Source organism: Rhipicephalus microplus, chromosome 4, assembly GCF_043290135.1.
Source record: "Rhipicephalus microplus isolate Deutch F79 chromosome 4, USDA_Rmic, whole genome shotgun sequence".
Classification (NCBI taxonomy): Eukaryota; Metazoa; Arthropoda; class Arachnida; order Ixodida; family Ixodidae; genus Rhipicephalus; species Rhipicephalus microplus.
Window position 1 is genome coordinate 163,162,121 of NC_134703.1, and position 15,658 is coordinate 163,177,778.

The following is a 15,658-nucleotide window of genomic DNA, read 5'->3' on the forward strand; positions in this document are numbered from 1 at the left end:
CGGCGCGCGTGCTCACCGGCGTTCATTTCGTCCCATCACGCCGGCGTTGCCATGCCAGGCGCCGGTCCTGCCGATACTCGCGCGCGTGCGCTGCGCAACTTTGCTTTGACGCAAGCGCGTTTCAGCGCGTCCTGCATCTCTCCGTCACGTAAAGAGGGAAACGCAGCGTTGTCAGGGTAACGCATTGGCGCGAAATGCAGCATGTCACATTTCGCGCCGGTTGCAGTCGGGCCGCGCCGTTGGATGCTGTCAGACTAAACAGTGCTCCCGTTTTGCAACCATAGCGTCGCTGTTCCCAGCGTGCACGCGCGTCCACGCTACATCGGAGTATATTGGACCCTTGATGATGCGCTCGCGGCCGTTTTGTTCACTCCACATATACCAAATTTGGTGTTACGTGACGTCAATGGATGACAAAATTTATGAGCGGTGCAAGCAGAATATTTCTTACACGCGTGTCAAGTAAGAACATCACAACATACCACGCTTATAGCGTGCTCACGCCCATTTCGCCAGCTCCACATATACTAAATTAGGCATCACGTCATGTGAATAGATGATGAAAGTAAGTGACACATCTAAACATAATGGTCATGACACGGAAGTTATGTACGGCATCACTTATCTGCATCTCGTAAGTTTGTGCTGATTTTAAAGTACATATTGAAATTTGTCATTCCTGCCTCGCATATTACCGATTCCAACTGTACGTGGGATCTGCCAGCTTTTTTTTTTTGTCAAGTTGCGGCGACTGAAACTATTCACGGTAGTGCTGGCTTGGTGGGTTTTGTGAGGCATGCATGTTGCGATGACTTTGAGGAAGATGATGAGACCATGAATTTCCCGCGTCTCTTTTTAGTAACATTTGCGTACACTGGCATCTTCAAAGGCTTTAGAGAAAGAAGTGTCGTTGATGGCACTCGGCACCGCATACCAAATTCTTTGGGCGGTTTGTGGCCTCCGCGATAAGTTCCGATTTTTTCGAACAGGCAGCGCAAAAAATGAGGTAAGAAAACGAGATGAGAAAAAGCCCTTTGCTTCTCACAACGAAAATACTATTGCTGGAATTCGAAAGGGCAGTATGTGTCGGCAATCTCAAGCAGGCCGTAATTCAAACACGTTCGAGTTCTGCTTGAAAGAGCACAATGGGATGCTGGTAGCAAGGTGATTAGCTCGCTTTCAAGAAGGTAGGAGTGAGTTTCACCTTAGCGAAAATGTAGAAATGGAGGGTGCATATCTCACTGCGAACTGCCAAAGTCACCACACAAAAAATCTTCCCCATTGTAAACACGTCCCAACTTTAAAAAAAAAATAACAATACACCTGTGTCCTGCGTATTATCGCGATACGGGCGATACATCGTAAAAGTATATCACTGCTGAGATAAAAACACATTTTTAAAAGTGTCTTGATTCTGCCATACAGCTACTCAAGACTCTCTCTGAAATGCTATTGCGATAATCTTGTACCTAGCCCTGCAATCAACGACTAACCACCCTTGATAAGAATCGCATCACTCATTGTACGATTGGTGCAGTCACCTAAAAAGAACGCCCATACCTGTCTAGCGTACTCGCCCCACGGAGGGGTACGACGACGAAGTTACTTAGTGATAGAACGCGTCTGTCACTACTAACTGTTTTTCGTTATATTTTTCACAATTCCTGGGACGCTCTTTGCGTCCCGTCTTGTGGCGATGGCAGCGGCGACTTCTACAGGCCCACGTGGTCAAATGTCAGCGCCCTCAAGCTCTTCTGTGGCTCAAGGCTCATGGTCCATCACCAGCGACGGCTCAAGAGATGCTCCTGCTCTCGTGCCCATGGACGAAGAACGAACTGCTGGCCCGTCTGGCTACAGCTCAACATTTGTAAGCTCCGCAAGGAAACGAGGCTCTTGGTGCAGCTCCAGTGAAGACACGGACATCTACTCAGTCGATGGCGACGACTCATCAGATGGCAGCTTCGTGTCTGTGATGAGCCGCAAGGCCAAAAGGAGGCTCATCAAGACGTCATCACCAGCAAGCACGTCAACCGTGAAGGCAAGGAGTGAACGCTGGCCGCATACCATTCTCTTTATGCCCGTGGATCCTTCCGCCAGCCTTCGAAAATTGAACAGGCAAGCCATTTCCAATGTTCTTGAGGGAATAGCACAGAATGAAATCAAAGAAGTCCGGCTAAACACACGTAAGAACATTTTAGCTGTAGACACAACACATGCAGACACGCTTCGAGTGATGACAGAGTTTGGAGATATCAAAGTACGAGCGGTCGTACCGATGACTGGGACCTGCACTGCAGGTGTCATTTAGGACATTGACTTGGCAATCCCAAACACGAATCTACCCATTCTGATAAAACCAGCGTACGAAGGAGTGGTCATTCAGCATATAAGCCGCCTCGGGAACAGCCGCTGCATTAAGATAGTCTTTAAGGGCGACTCAATCCCTACGCACGTCAAGGTGGGACATTTCCGGCATTTGGTACGGCATTTTGTCCCAAAGCCGCTTCAGTGCCACAAGTGTTTCAAGATCGGCCACGTCAAGGGCGTCTGTGCGAACTCTACCGTATGTCCCCGGTGCGCGGAGGCGCACACGGTAGACACCTGTTGTGGAACAACTTATAGGTGCGGCAATTGTCGAGTACGCATGAAGCCACGTCTAAGGAATGCCGAAGCCTCAAGAAAGAAATGGGTATCCTGAAAGAAATGGTCATGGATAACTCCACCCATAGAGAAGGTTCACAGAAAATCCGGCGTCGATGTCGCCTCCGACGAAAGCGCTCCAGTCATGGTGATATTCATGCACCACTTCGGTCTACACCACCATCAACATCCAGTAGAAAGCCAGAGAATACAAGAATACCTCCACCAGCGAAGCCTCTCTCCCCTGAAGACTGGCCGGTGCTTGCGAATGCACGCCCTTCCGAGCAGCCTTCCCACTCTCTGCTCCCATTGAATGCCAATGCTGCTGATGACGAGGCTCCAACAGCAGATCGTCAAATTATTCCTATGCTGCGATCCATTGTGAGTGTCATCAGAAGTCTTCTGACAAGCATCGATACGCCAACTGCTAGAAGCGGCCTACAGGAGCTGGACGCGTTGAGTCCGGTCCTTGCAAGCCTCCAGTAAAGCCATGGCCGACAATCACAAGTCATTCTGCCAGGAGGTCAAAGAAGCGTGGATTTTTCAGTGGAACGCAAGAGGTCTGAGATCTCGCATATGTGACTTTCGCCAGTTTGTTCACCTGTACCGATTTCCTATCATGATTATATGTGAACCGAAATTATCGCACCCAATCAGATTATCCGGCTACGAGTCATTTTTCTTTTCAAGTGACGTCGAAAGTAGCAAGGTTGTTTTATTTATTCGCCGGGAGCTTACTTACGTCGTCCAGACAGTGCAACCTCACGACGGCAATCAGTATGTGTGCTTGTGTGTTAAAAAAGGAAAGGTGACATTCGCACTTCTAGGCGTGTATATATCCCCATCAAGTCATTTCGATGCCAACAAACTAGACGGCATATTAAGGGCACATCCAGGTCCGTGGGTTATCAGCGGGGATTTCAATGCGCATCATCCTATCTGGGGAAGCTCAAGGCTTAACTCAACAGGACGACGTCTAGCATCATTGGTTTTCAGCCATGGTCTCCTCCTTCTGAATGACGCCAGTCCTACGTTTTTACGAGGCACTACGTATAGCAGCTGCCTTGATTTGTCCTTTGTTTCACGCCAATTTGCTACACGGGTTAAGTGGTTTTTGGACATTAAAACACACGGAAGCGACCACATCCCCACTTACCTGAAGATTAAAGGTATTTCGAACACGTACTCCTCTACCACAACACAAAGAATAGATTGGAGTGTGTTCAAAACTCAACTTCAGGATGCTTGTGAAGAAGACCTGTCCAATGGTCTTCAGCAAGCTATTAAGGAAACTGAACATGCGGCTATGCGCACAATAATATGCTCTTCGAAGTACTCTGAATGTGACCTCGAGCTGGAGCGACTTCGTGCGATCCGCCGTCGTGCCGAAAGACGATACCAACGCACCAATTCCACAGACGATCTACGTTCAGCCCGGTGCATCCAAAAGAAGATACAACGGTGTCTTGACAAATTAGACACCCAACGATGGAGGAAGTTTTGTGCGTCGCTAGATCCTCATAAACCACTCTCTCAGATATGGAGAATTGTGCGAGGCCTACGTTCTGTTCCAGAGCAGCGTTTTCCCTTCGAAGTCCTTGCACTTTTTCATCGCCGGCATGAAATTGAGGTAGCAGAAGATTTCTGCGCTATGACCGTGGGCCAGACAGCGTACACATGCCTACATACAGTGAATCATATCCCTCACTCACGGGACCCACGCATGCATCTACCGTTTACATCACAGGAGCTCGATGCGGCGCTCGTCTTATGTAATAAGTCGTCGTCAACTGGCCTGGATGACATCTCATACAGGATGCTGTGCAACCTTGGTAAACGGGCACGAGAAGCACTCCTTAACATCTTCAACAATTCCTGGCAAGCTTGCATCGTTCCGCAAGATTGGAAGATTAGCCGCATGGTACCTATTCTTAAGCCTGGCAAATCTCCCCTGGACATTGCCTCTTACTGACCGATCGCACTCTCAAGTTGCGTAGGAAAGGTAATGGAGAGAATGATCTTGGCCAGGTCAGATTGGTACCTGGAATACTATGAGATATATCCGAACGCCATGGCTGGTTTTCACCGTCACCGATGTTCGATCGACAATGTTATAGGTCTCGTCACATATGTCCAGCAACAAAAGGCAGGTAAACGACTATCTGCAGCCATGTTCCTTGACGTAAAAGGAGCATACGACAACGTTCTACATGACGCCATCCTCGAAGCAGTTGAGTCAGTGGACCTAGGCGGGCCACTGTATTGTTGGACACGCAGTTATTTACAAGGGCGGAACTTATTTGTGAACACTGCAGATGGTCCAACCTCCCAACATCGAACGAATCGTGGAGTCCCGCAAGGTGGCGTCTTGAGTCCAACCCTCTTCAACCTCGTTCTCATTGGTATTGTAGAACGACTACCAAGTGTGGTGAAGTTATCCATGTACGCTGAAGACATCTGCGTCTGGACATCTGGCGTGACAAGACCTCAGGTACGCGCAAGACTTCAGAAAGCTGTGACGTTGGTATCAGTGTACCTCAAGGACCAGGGTCTGAAAATCTCGCCAGCAAAATGCACATTGATTGCTTTTAGTCGAAAGCCAATGAGACCATACGCTATATCAATCGAAGGCCAAGTCATACCATATGTCAGGAAGCGCACATTTCTAGGCGTATTCATTGATAGAGACCTCTGCTGGGGCCCACATGTGGCCCACTTGGAGAAGAGGCTGACAGAAATTGCTAACTTATTCAAGTATCTCGGAGGAAAAACCTCGGGGACTTCAGTACATGCAATGATGCAATTGTACAAGACACTTTTTTTTGGCTATTTGTGCTACAGTTTACCTGTGTTCACCGACACCTGCAGAACCAACATTCAGACTCTCGAAAGCATCCAGGCTATGGCTCTGCGAGTTTGTCTGGAGCTACCACGATGTTCATCAACAGCTGAGACAATCGAGATCGCTAATGACTACCCGCTAAAGACGCATATCATGATGGAAGTGCTCAGAGCACACGTGAGGCATCTTACTCATGCCCCTGCCCATCATCTAGCTTCACTGCCAGAAGCCCGACCTCGTGCCTCATTTTGCCAGACAGTCTTGTCATATCGCACACGCATTCCTACGGGATATACAACTCCATCGAGGATTTCAACTCCCCCATGGAGTATGACCTATGCACATGTTGAACTCACGGTTCCAGGCATAGGGTCAAAAGCCCAGCTCTCGTCTCCAGCGCTAAAGCAGCTTTCTCTTCTCTTGTTATATGAGAAATACAGTGAGCATACTCATCTATATACTGACGCTTCAACTAAAGTGAATGGGTCTGCAGGGTCGGTGATCTTTCCTGCAACAACGGCAACGGTGCAGTTTCGTTTATCCCACCAGACATCATCGAAAGCTGCGGAACTTGCTGCTCTACGTAGCGCAATTCAAGTAAATAAACACCAAGAAGCCAAAAAATGGAGCGTGTTCACAGACTCTAAGGCAGCACTACAGTGTTTGATATTCGCCTTACGCCGGGGACCTCATGACCAACTAGTGCTGGAAATTAGAGAGCTGCTTCACCACCTCTTCGACGAAGGACGCAGAATCACGTTTCAGTGGCTTCCAAGTCACTGTGGCATATTGGGCAACGAACATGCCGATGCAGCTGCCCGATCAGCACACAAAGATGGTGAAGAAAAATCTATACCATTTTCAAGGACTGATGCTGCAATAACCATCCGAAAAATCGCTAATGCAGAATTAAAATCCCTGTGGAACACCGAGTGCTTACGGCACACGCGACTGCGTATACTGGACACGTCTCGTCGACTCCGGCCTCCGTCTGGACTCTGTCGACTCGAGACAACGGTGCTTTGCCGACTGTGGCTTGGTGTCGCCTTCACCAAAGCTTTCGCCTTCCGAATCGGCATGGAAGACAGTGCTGCTTGCGGTCATTGCGGCAGCGATGAAACTATAGAGCACGTTCTCTGTCACTGCCCTCGTTACAGCGGGCAAAGACGGCAACTAGCTGCTGCGTTAGCTCACCTTGACGATAGACCTTTGTGTGAACAATCAGTGCTGAAAAGACATGATTTGTGTGCTCACAGAAAATCAGTGAAGGCCTTACTGAACTTTTTGCGAGGCAGCGGCCTATTGTATACACTGCAGCAACCCACCTCCCCCCCCTTTTTTTTCGCGCGCGTCTATTTCCCTCTTCGCTTTCTTTCCAATCTTTCTTCCCCATTCCCCCTTGCCCTAGTGCAGGGTAGCAAACCGGATGCTCCATTTTCTGGTGAACCTCCCTGCCTTTCCCTCATTTTATTCTCTCTCTCTCGCCCGATGGAGGCGCGAAACCGAACACAAACTGTCACCCAACTATAACTTCTTGAATGACAGTTTCAATTTGGCATCTGCAACAACCCCGCGAACGCATGCTGCTGCACGAAATAACTGGCAGCCTACGACACTCTAAGCCGAAAATAGCGAAAATGGGAGCGACGGGTACTTTTGGTGTTTGAGACCACCTGGTACTCCCTAAAAAAGCCAAGTGGAACAAGATGACCGGCATATCTGAAAACGAGGGTGCAATCACATAAGTCTTAAATGGGTACTGACACGAAAACTTTGGCTTCCCGAGTTTCTACTGCAATGTGTTTCTGGGGGCCTGTTAGTCATGACACGACATATCGTTTGCTGCAGCGCGTGACAGATAATTATTAACAGGCCACTTATTACGGATCAGTTTCAGTTCCGGTTTTAGAGAGCTCCAATAACTGGGTGCAACTGTCGCCACCTAGCTTCCGCAGCTTTTGACCACGCCAGCACACACAACTGTGACATACTTTCGCAAGGTCTACATCAAAAACTACATTTGAATAGGAAACAGAACTGGAATGTCACCAAACACAGAAATTTTTAAGCCTGCGCCATGGCCACGCACTCGCAATCAGCCGCCCAGAATTACAGACTGCGGTAACAAACGTGGCAAAAAATGGCGGCTGTGACGTCATCATAACTTTTTTTGTTGACTGCAGCGTGGTGACGTGAGGGAAGTAAGGGGTCACCTAGGGGTACCCTACGATGATGTAACTGGCACGATGGAGTTTAGGGCTCGCGTACTTCGAAATTCTTTTAGGATACCTTCGCAGCTATATTTGCTGTTGATATTCTGCAGATGATATACGAATGTTCCTGGAAATCAACCCTACAGGCTTTCTCAGCCGCCAAGTTTTGTGTCAGTGCCCCTCTAAGTTCATAGGAGAGCAACCGAAAGAGAAACGGAAGTAATTGGTCTTCACACGCAATGGCTACTCACCTGAAGGACACCTTAGACAAATATATGAGCGCCCACTTTGACATTTAGGGGCAAGATTTTTTCGACATGCGCCGAACTGCATCGAATAAAATATTTATTTGTTTTCGCATCAGCAGATAATAAAAACAGCGCTGACTGAACACAGAAGCCTTGCGAGTACAGCAGCCGCAACGCGTGTAAGAACCGCAGGGGCAGCATAAAGTCTTTAAAGAAATGTCAAAGCCCATCAAACGCCCAAACACGTGCAAAACTCGAGATACGAAACAAAAGCCCGCACGCGCCGTTCGCCTCTATAGGCAAAAGTGTCAAAGTCAATCGAACCCCCCCCCCCCCCCTCCCACGCCGTCCACTGAAAAACGTGCACAAGGCTTAAAAAACAGAGAAAAAACGAAGCAAGCGCAGACGCGCCTTTCGTCAGCCGGAGAACCTAGCAGTACACTTCAACATGAAGGGAATGAAGAGCGTGATTGTGCACGACAAGTGTGGCACTAGCATAGCAAGCGATGTAGTTCTTAAAATGTGATCAATATTTTTTAAATTTCCTGCATACTAGTACTAAAGAAAAATTTTAACTACAAATTGACCTTGAACAAATAATAATGGTAGTATAACTAATTGTTTTATGAGTAGCAAGAGAACACACTAAAAGCATTGCGCTGAAGCCCGTGCAGCCACCCCCCATAGATTTTTTTCGGCGCACTTAGGTTCGCGTCCGCAGTACTCATTCGTGTGGTTTGTGGTCGGCGAGCACATAGAGGGCAAGGCGGTGCGCCTTTTTAAAAAAAAATGTATATAAGAAGTGGTTTGGTGCTAATGGTGTGCCTTGTTGTGCTCGTGCACGTATTTTTCAGATTTGCGTTTCTACTTATTTTTCATGAAGCTTTGTGTATGCTGATCTTTCGAGAGCGCATTGTGGTTTTCGCCACTGGATGAAACAAACACGACGTAAGCACGTCTTCAGCTGTCTGCAAGCCAGTTGGCACGTTGAACAAAAGAGTGTGCATGCATCAGCTTGCAGGTGAGTGGTACGTGAAGAACTACGTCGCATTTCTAACTACATATAATGCTCTTAAATTGTGTTGGTAAATAAAGTCTAACATTGTAGTGAGGTTTTGAACTTTCAAGTTTTTTTGTTTTTCACCGCATGTGCAATATGCTGAGTTCTCGAGAAGGTGCCTGATTGTTTTCTTTCCCCCAAGACAATTTTGACTGTTACTGCGCTATGAAAAGGGTAAAAAATGGCCTGTTCGTGCTTATTCACTGTATTCGTTCAAACTGTGTCGAACTGAATTACCGCTATTTGTGCCAAGTGCAAATCCGTAGCCAGGCTGTTTTTTTTTTCGGGCGAGGGGAAGGGGGGAGAGGTTCACTTTTTCAAGATATTGAAAACGCCTACTTTGATTATTCATAATCGGTGAAACATACTGCTTCATGCGAATTTCTGAACGGGGGGTTGGGTTTCCCAAAATAAGCTTTAGTTGCGAAATAATTCAAAATTGAACACTCATGCTAGACGCGTCTATACAGTAACGGCGTGACAAACAAATGGTAGTTGAAATGAAATATTCTGTCTGTGTGTGTTCGTGTATCACTTATTGATGGAACCCCAGCTCGTTTCTCCAGCTTTGTCACTTCAGTCGACAGCCACACTCGAAAAAACGATGGTGTTATGTTTTGGCGCCTCACCAGTGGTGATGACAAAAACAGTGCCATTCGCACTGTCAATGAAGCAGCCGGTCCTTGATTTCCTCTAAGTGAACAAGATGACCAAGGAAAAGGAGTGAGTGGCATGCACGCAAAGGCAACTATAACTCCGTTTGTTGTGTAAAAGAAGCACATGTCAACTTGTTTGAAAAGTTGGTTACCAGGTCACTTGTTACAAAAGCTGCTGTTTGGAAGTTGTGTTTGGCACGGTAACGACAAAACGAAAACATGGTTCGTTACTCTGTCTTTTCGAATTTATTTTTTCTTGTGACCCTGCTTTGTGCCTGTATAAATCAATTATTGTGTAGGTTTCGCCGAGTGTTAGCGGTTCCGTTTTTTACATCTTGTGATCACGCTCTTTATTTCAGGTTTTATTTTACAGCGAAAGCTGTTAAGATCCCAACTCGGGTCTCGCGCAGCATCGTACTTGTCTGCTGCTGCCGCTGCCGGTCTCCGTAACCATATCGCGCGAAATTAGAAAAAAAAACTTAGTACCAACGACACAGTAGAGCTCCAACCCGGGTCCACTGGGTGCCAGCCCAGTATTCTACCACTGATTCACGCCGGCGCTTGGAACTTGTTAAGAAACATGCCTTCGGCAGGCTTGATTTTGAGAAAGCAGTCGCGTTAGTTCAATTTATAAAGCCTTTTAAAAGAGCGAAAGAACTAGCAGTCAAGGCACAATGTGAATAGCGGAACGAGTTCCTCGTCTAATGCTCCAACCCATTACGACAGCTTGTTTTAGTTCAACTAATAACTGTGGCTTATACCCACATCAGGCATAAATCTTTATCGTCGTCAGCCACAGGATGAACAATCGGCACAAAATTTCTCCCAATAGTTTAGCGGATACCTCGCTTTTCAGACGAATGACGAAATATAGCAAAGCGAATGCCGATATACTGCCCTAAATATTTTATTAATAACGCCGTAGTGGGCATCAAGCAAGTATGCTTGCCGCAGTTACCCAATGAGTGCTTAGAAAAAGGCTCTTAAAGGCCACTCTTCTAGCTTTCCCTGTGACTGGGCTGCGCCTTCCACGCAGGCCTGGCGTTTTTTTCATCAGTGCTCACGCTGAACAGGAGCGACAACATAGCAAGCCACACGTGTTATTTCTCCAGCCGTCATCACTTTTGATTTATTTGTAATAATATGGAATATATTTGAAAACACAATGCTGATATCAGCAACTTTTTTTTTGGACGACTTGACACTGTGTGCATCATGCACACTGTGGTTCGCTATACTGAGTCAAGCATGTGAACGAGAAATATTTCATCTGCCTGATCATTATTCAAAGACCATCATTTCGCCCTTTTTGTATTACTCTGCTAGAAATAGTGTGTTGTCTTGAAGAGCTTTCTTAAAGTAATGCCAAAGTTGAACTATTTTTTACAGTTGCTGAGCACCCCCACAAGTATTATTGGAGTATATGGAAATGAATACTTAACTATTTTTAGCAGTAGTCGTGGAAAGGTAGAGCACCGATCAATCGAGTAGCTAGAGAGGCTTGAACCACGTAGGAGCGCAAACAGCAAGAGTCGCCTGAGTCCTTCACAAAACGTAGTGTGATACTTGGCAAAATAGTCCTTTCACACTTCCCGAGAGGCTGAGGAGACTCTCCCAGAACGCCCCAAATCGGACCCACCTAGAGGATCAGAACCCTCCGAAAAGAGTCAATTATACCCTTATGCATAAATAATTGGCACGAAAAATTCCTCGAAAGTGTTCAGTGGTTGCCACGCTCCTAACAAGAATGACAAAAAATAGCATATCGACTGCTGGCCTATACTACCCAAAAAACTTTTAATATTAATGCCCAGGTGGATATCAAGCAAGTGTACTTGTAGTAGTTTCCCAATGAGTGTTCTTCTTTTTTACTAATTTTATATATTTTGTTTTATCGAATACTTTTGCCATTTTCACCTGTTTTTTTAAAACGCTATTATCGCTCTTATCTGATTTCTCTCTTTTAGAAAGCATTATGTAAAAAGTTTACATTATAAGATACAGTGTGGCCAATCCTCCTTGTGGGTATGAGCCAAGATCTTCTGGGCGTCAAGAACAAGAACGAGTGTTTTGAAAGGCTCTGAAAGGCCACTCTTCTAGCTTTTGCTGTGGCTGAGCTGTGCTTTCCACGCAGGCCTGGCGTTTCTTTATTGCATTGCGCTCCTAGAGGCTGGCCATATAGTGGTGTGGGGAGTATATTGTTGGCCAAAGTGGCGGCGGCTATGAATTCATTCGCAAGTATTATGCATGAGTTAGAAAGAAATTGTGGCGCGGAATCGCTTGCGTCGTCAAATAATGAAAACGTACGGTAGTGCTACGCCACACATGGTGCTCAAGAGTTCAGTGACTATGCTTACAGGGAGAGGATCTCCAACAATAGGCAACACTCAAAAGCTTTACAGTGGTTGCTACAGCAAGTTTCAAGCCATCGTCACAATCACGACAATGCAATTACATCGGCTGTTCAGCGTATGTAACCGTTTCGGAAATACGCTGTCTATTATTCAGCCCGCAGGACGTGTGGCAGCGGCCACCCTTTGCTTTGCATGGTGGACTTTGGGCCACCAACGAAACTAAAGCCATGGAAGCTTTAGCGATCAGGGAATGCTGCTCCACAGTCATTAGAGCGATGTTACCAATAACTACCAGCGGCGTTCCGTTGGTCCACTGGTGTGACCACAATCTGTCACGACACTTTGTAGGTATTCTAATGGGAGCGGCACATTTTGAAGACTTCCTTTATAAATCATCAGGTTACTGTAAATAATGAAGTATAAACGGATTTCGGGTTTCGTACATGGCTAAAAGAAATATATAAAACCTACATTCGAAAAAAATGCGTTGAAGAAAAGCTCGCTGTTCTTTTTTTGAAATAGTTTAAACTCCATGATGTATAACTTCGGCTAAGGGGAAACGTGGCTCAAAGCGTTATAACGGCAGTGTGCTTAAAATGCCTTTACGAAGTGCTAACATCACTTCATGTTGAATTTTATGACACATAAATAGCTGTATTGTGTAATGCTAAAGTAAAAAATAATTATCATCGGGCTTCCTGTGGGAAATCGAAAAAGTCACCTATTTTTCAGATTTAATAAAGCTTTTGTTTCATCTATCAACTTTTCAAAATGATGCTTGCTGCATGCTCACTTACCCACTAACAACAAACACCACGTCATTGTCTATGTTGATGTTTCTGTGGTCCACAAATATAGAAGCCTTCCTGAGACTTTCTTGGCAGAAAAAATCATTGTCTTTTAGCAACTTGATGTACGGTTCTTTATTCTGGAATATGCATGTTGTTAGAAGAGATTTTCGAGTGTTTGACCACCGTATAGAAAACTTACCTTCTCTGTATAGCTGGTGCCTTTGATAATTAATGTGCCAGGGCGACGAAGCTTTTGCAAAATTTTGCTAACCTACCGGAAAGAGTCGGCTTGGTTATATTCATATCGTCTAGGCACGCCATGAAAAAATTATTCTACCTTGGCAATCGTTCACGTATTCTCAAAGAGACAGGTTTGTTTTGCTTGCATGAGAATGTGATTATAATAATTTTGTCCCGAGCGTATAACATCAGGTAATCATACTACCCTTGATGCACACTATAGGCTTTTTAACGGCATGAATTATTGATTTGTGCATGCATAAATGCTTGCTAGAACAATCTCCGCGCTGTCCCTAGTCGTTATAGAATTCTGTCGTGTGAGAACACTTAATCATTACGATCTCGAACTGAAGGCCTCAGTCATCAAGGAACGTGAGGCAGTTACCGTTCAGGCAAACTTGTGGTAGATGGCGCAGCCAACACACATTCTACACCCTTTTTGCCTTCTGTCGGTGGTAGCAATTCACTTCGTCACTAAGACAGCGCACGTTTTCACGCTGCTGTTCGGCTGCGTAAATAGGAGCTGGCACTAAGCTACGGTGTTAGCAATGAGCGTGCGATGTGCCACACTAGCGGGAATAGAGTGTGGTTGGACACACGGCGTCTCCGAGGGAAATTTTGGTATTTGTTCACAGCTTCCGAACAAAGTGTCTTGATCCCTTCAAGTGAACATCCAGAATACCAGGTCGCACAGCTCCACTTCCCCAATGCTTTGCAATTTCTGAGCCTGCTAAGATATTCTGGCACTGTTGCACACCTAATCACCAATCATTACATTAATTATGAAGAGCATAAACAATCCAGGTCCTCGGTGGTGCAGTTATATAAAAGCAGCAACGTATCCAGACAATGCGTTTCAACCACTTTAGGTTCTAAGCTATGAATAAGGGAGGCATACCTCAAATGATTGTGTCGGTAGGTTGGAGCAAAGGCCTCCAAATGTGATGTGAGTCCCAATAACTGTGATAATAATGAGCGCGCTAGAAAGCTTTGTGCAGTTCCTAAGGCACAGACGACGTATTAGGACAGTACGGCGGCCACAAACATGCTGAAAAGAGCTAGTGCCGTCCCACGAACACCAACCACCCAGCAATACGCTGACATAATCTAACAAATCAACTGCTATCTTTCTGCGAGAGCCATTCAGGCATACTCATTGTGCATGCACGTCACTTCCCCCTTATTGTTTCTCCCATGCTCCCCCGCTCTCACCTCAGAACACCGACGCAGACAGCGTCTGCTAACGAGTTTTGACTTAAAAAAAATGACTGCTTGCACTGCGCAACACACCTCGCACACACCCCACTAGATCTTGACCTCTAAAGTAGTGCTGATGAAAGATTTTTGTGCGTATAGTTGAAAAATTAAAATACCCAGCGCTCGCGTTATATGAAAGTGAACTGCGACCCTCTGTGTCATTTCAGAATCTTCTGGCTCTCATTTTTCATTAGCAGCGATTGGCATAATACAGTGGAAAACTTCAGTCCATTACTGCATTCATTTCATCTACACATGTACAGCTACACATGGCTCCGATTACCGGGAGATGATCTAATTTTTTTCTTCTATCTGTTATGCCGGGCGCATCTCTATCACGGAGTAAGTATGAGTGAAAACATAAGAATGAAGACAAAGATCCATGACAAAAACCAAAAAAAGTTAAGAAAACTGACCGCCACAGCATAGTGTGTTTCTCCTTTTGTGATGTATTCTTCAGCACCTGGGGTCATTAGTAGAAGGACGAGTTAACCATATCATAGTTTTAACAATAGAAAACGCCGCTTCGTCAACCCGATTTTGTGGTACACAGTATCCCGGTGTAGGTTACTTCAGCAGCACTTTAGCAAACGCCAAATGCCATGATTACAACATACGTTATACGCATCACAGTGCAATTCGCCGAAGAGTCAAGCGCAAAACGGCACACAGATTGATATTGCAAAACCTTATTTTTTCATGCCTATCGTATATCCGCTTAACATAGCTCATTCCAACTGTATATTTTCAACTGGCCACTATCTCTGTGTGACTCTACCTATTTTTCTCAATTCTAGATAACATTTATGTTTTCTTAAACTGTCTCGAATGGCGTTCTGAAGTAATATTGTTACGTGAGTAACGAGACAAAGTATTGCGAATATATTCGAAAAATATATTTGCAAGAGCGGTTGCAGCACTGGCCAGTCTGGCTCCGAGCTCGAGCAGCCAGCGAGCCTCATCTTCCTCGTCGGGCGCACACGCGCATTCGCACTATGGTTTGTGGCAGCCTACAGGTAGCATAACCCCCGTCGGCAAAGGCGCCGTCTCGGCGCATCTAGATGTCAAGATCATTGGGCGAGTGGTACTGCTTCAGGCGTGCGACGTGTACGATGTCGGTGGCCCTAGGGGTGGATGAAGACGGCGAGGCAGCAGGAGTGATTTCATAAGTGACGGGAGTCACCTCACGAAGCACTCTGTAGGGCCCTGTGTACCGAGAGAGCAGCTTGTCAGACAGGCCAACGTGCCTGGTGGGAGACCACAGCAGAACCAACGAACCGGGCGAAAAGTGCACATCGCGGTGTCGTTGGTCGTACCGACGCCGTTGGTTTGCTTGGGAGGTCAGAAGGCGAGCACG

General features: G+C 46.1%; 1 protein-coding gene across 1 annotated transcript in view; it reads right to left on the minus strand.

Moving 5' to 3' along the window:
• Positions 1 to 13,071, minus strand: part of LOC119171493 (zinc metalloproteinase/disintegrin-like) — a 112,664-nt gene extending 99,593 nt beyond the window's left edge. Inside the window, exons 1-2 of the mRNA XM_075891999.1 lie at positions 13,004 to 13,071; positions 12,811 to 12,941 (exon numbers count right to left, since the gene is read on the minus strand). The gene's annotated coding sequence lies outside the window, so the exon portion shown is untranslated. The remainder of the gene's footprint in view (positions 1 to 12,810; positions 12,942 to 13,003) is intronic.
• Between the last annotated feature and the right edge of the window lie 2,587 nt (positions 13,072 to 15,658).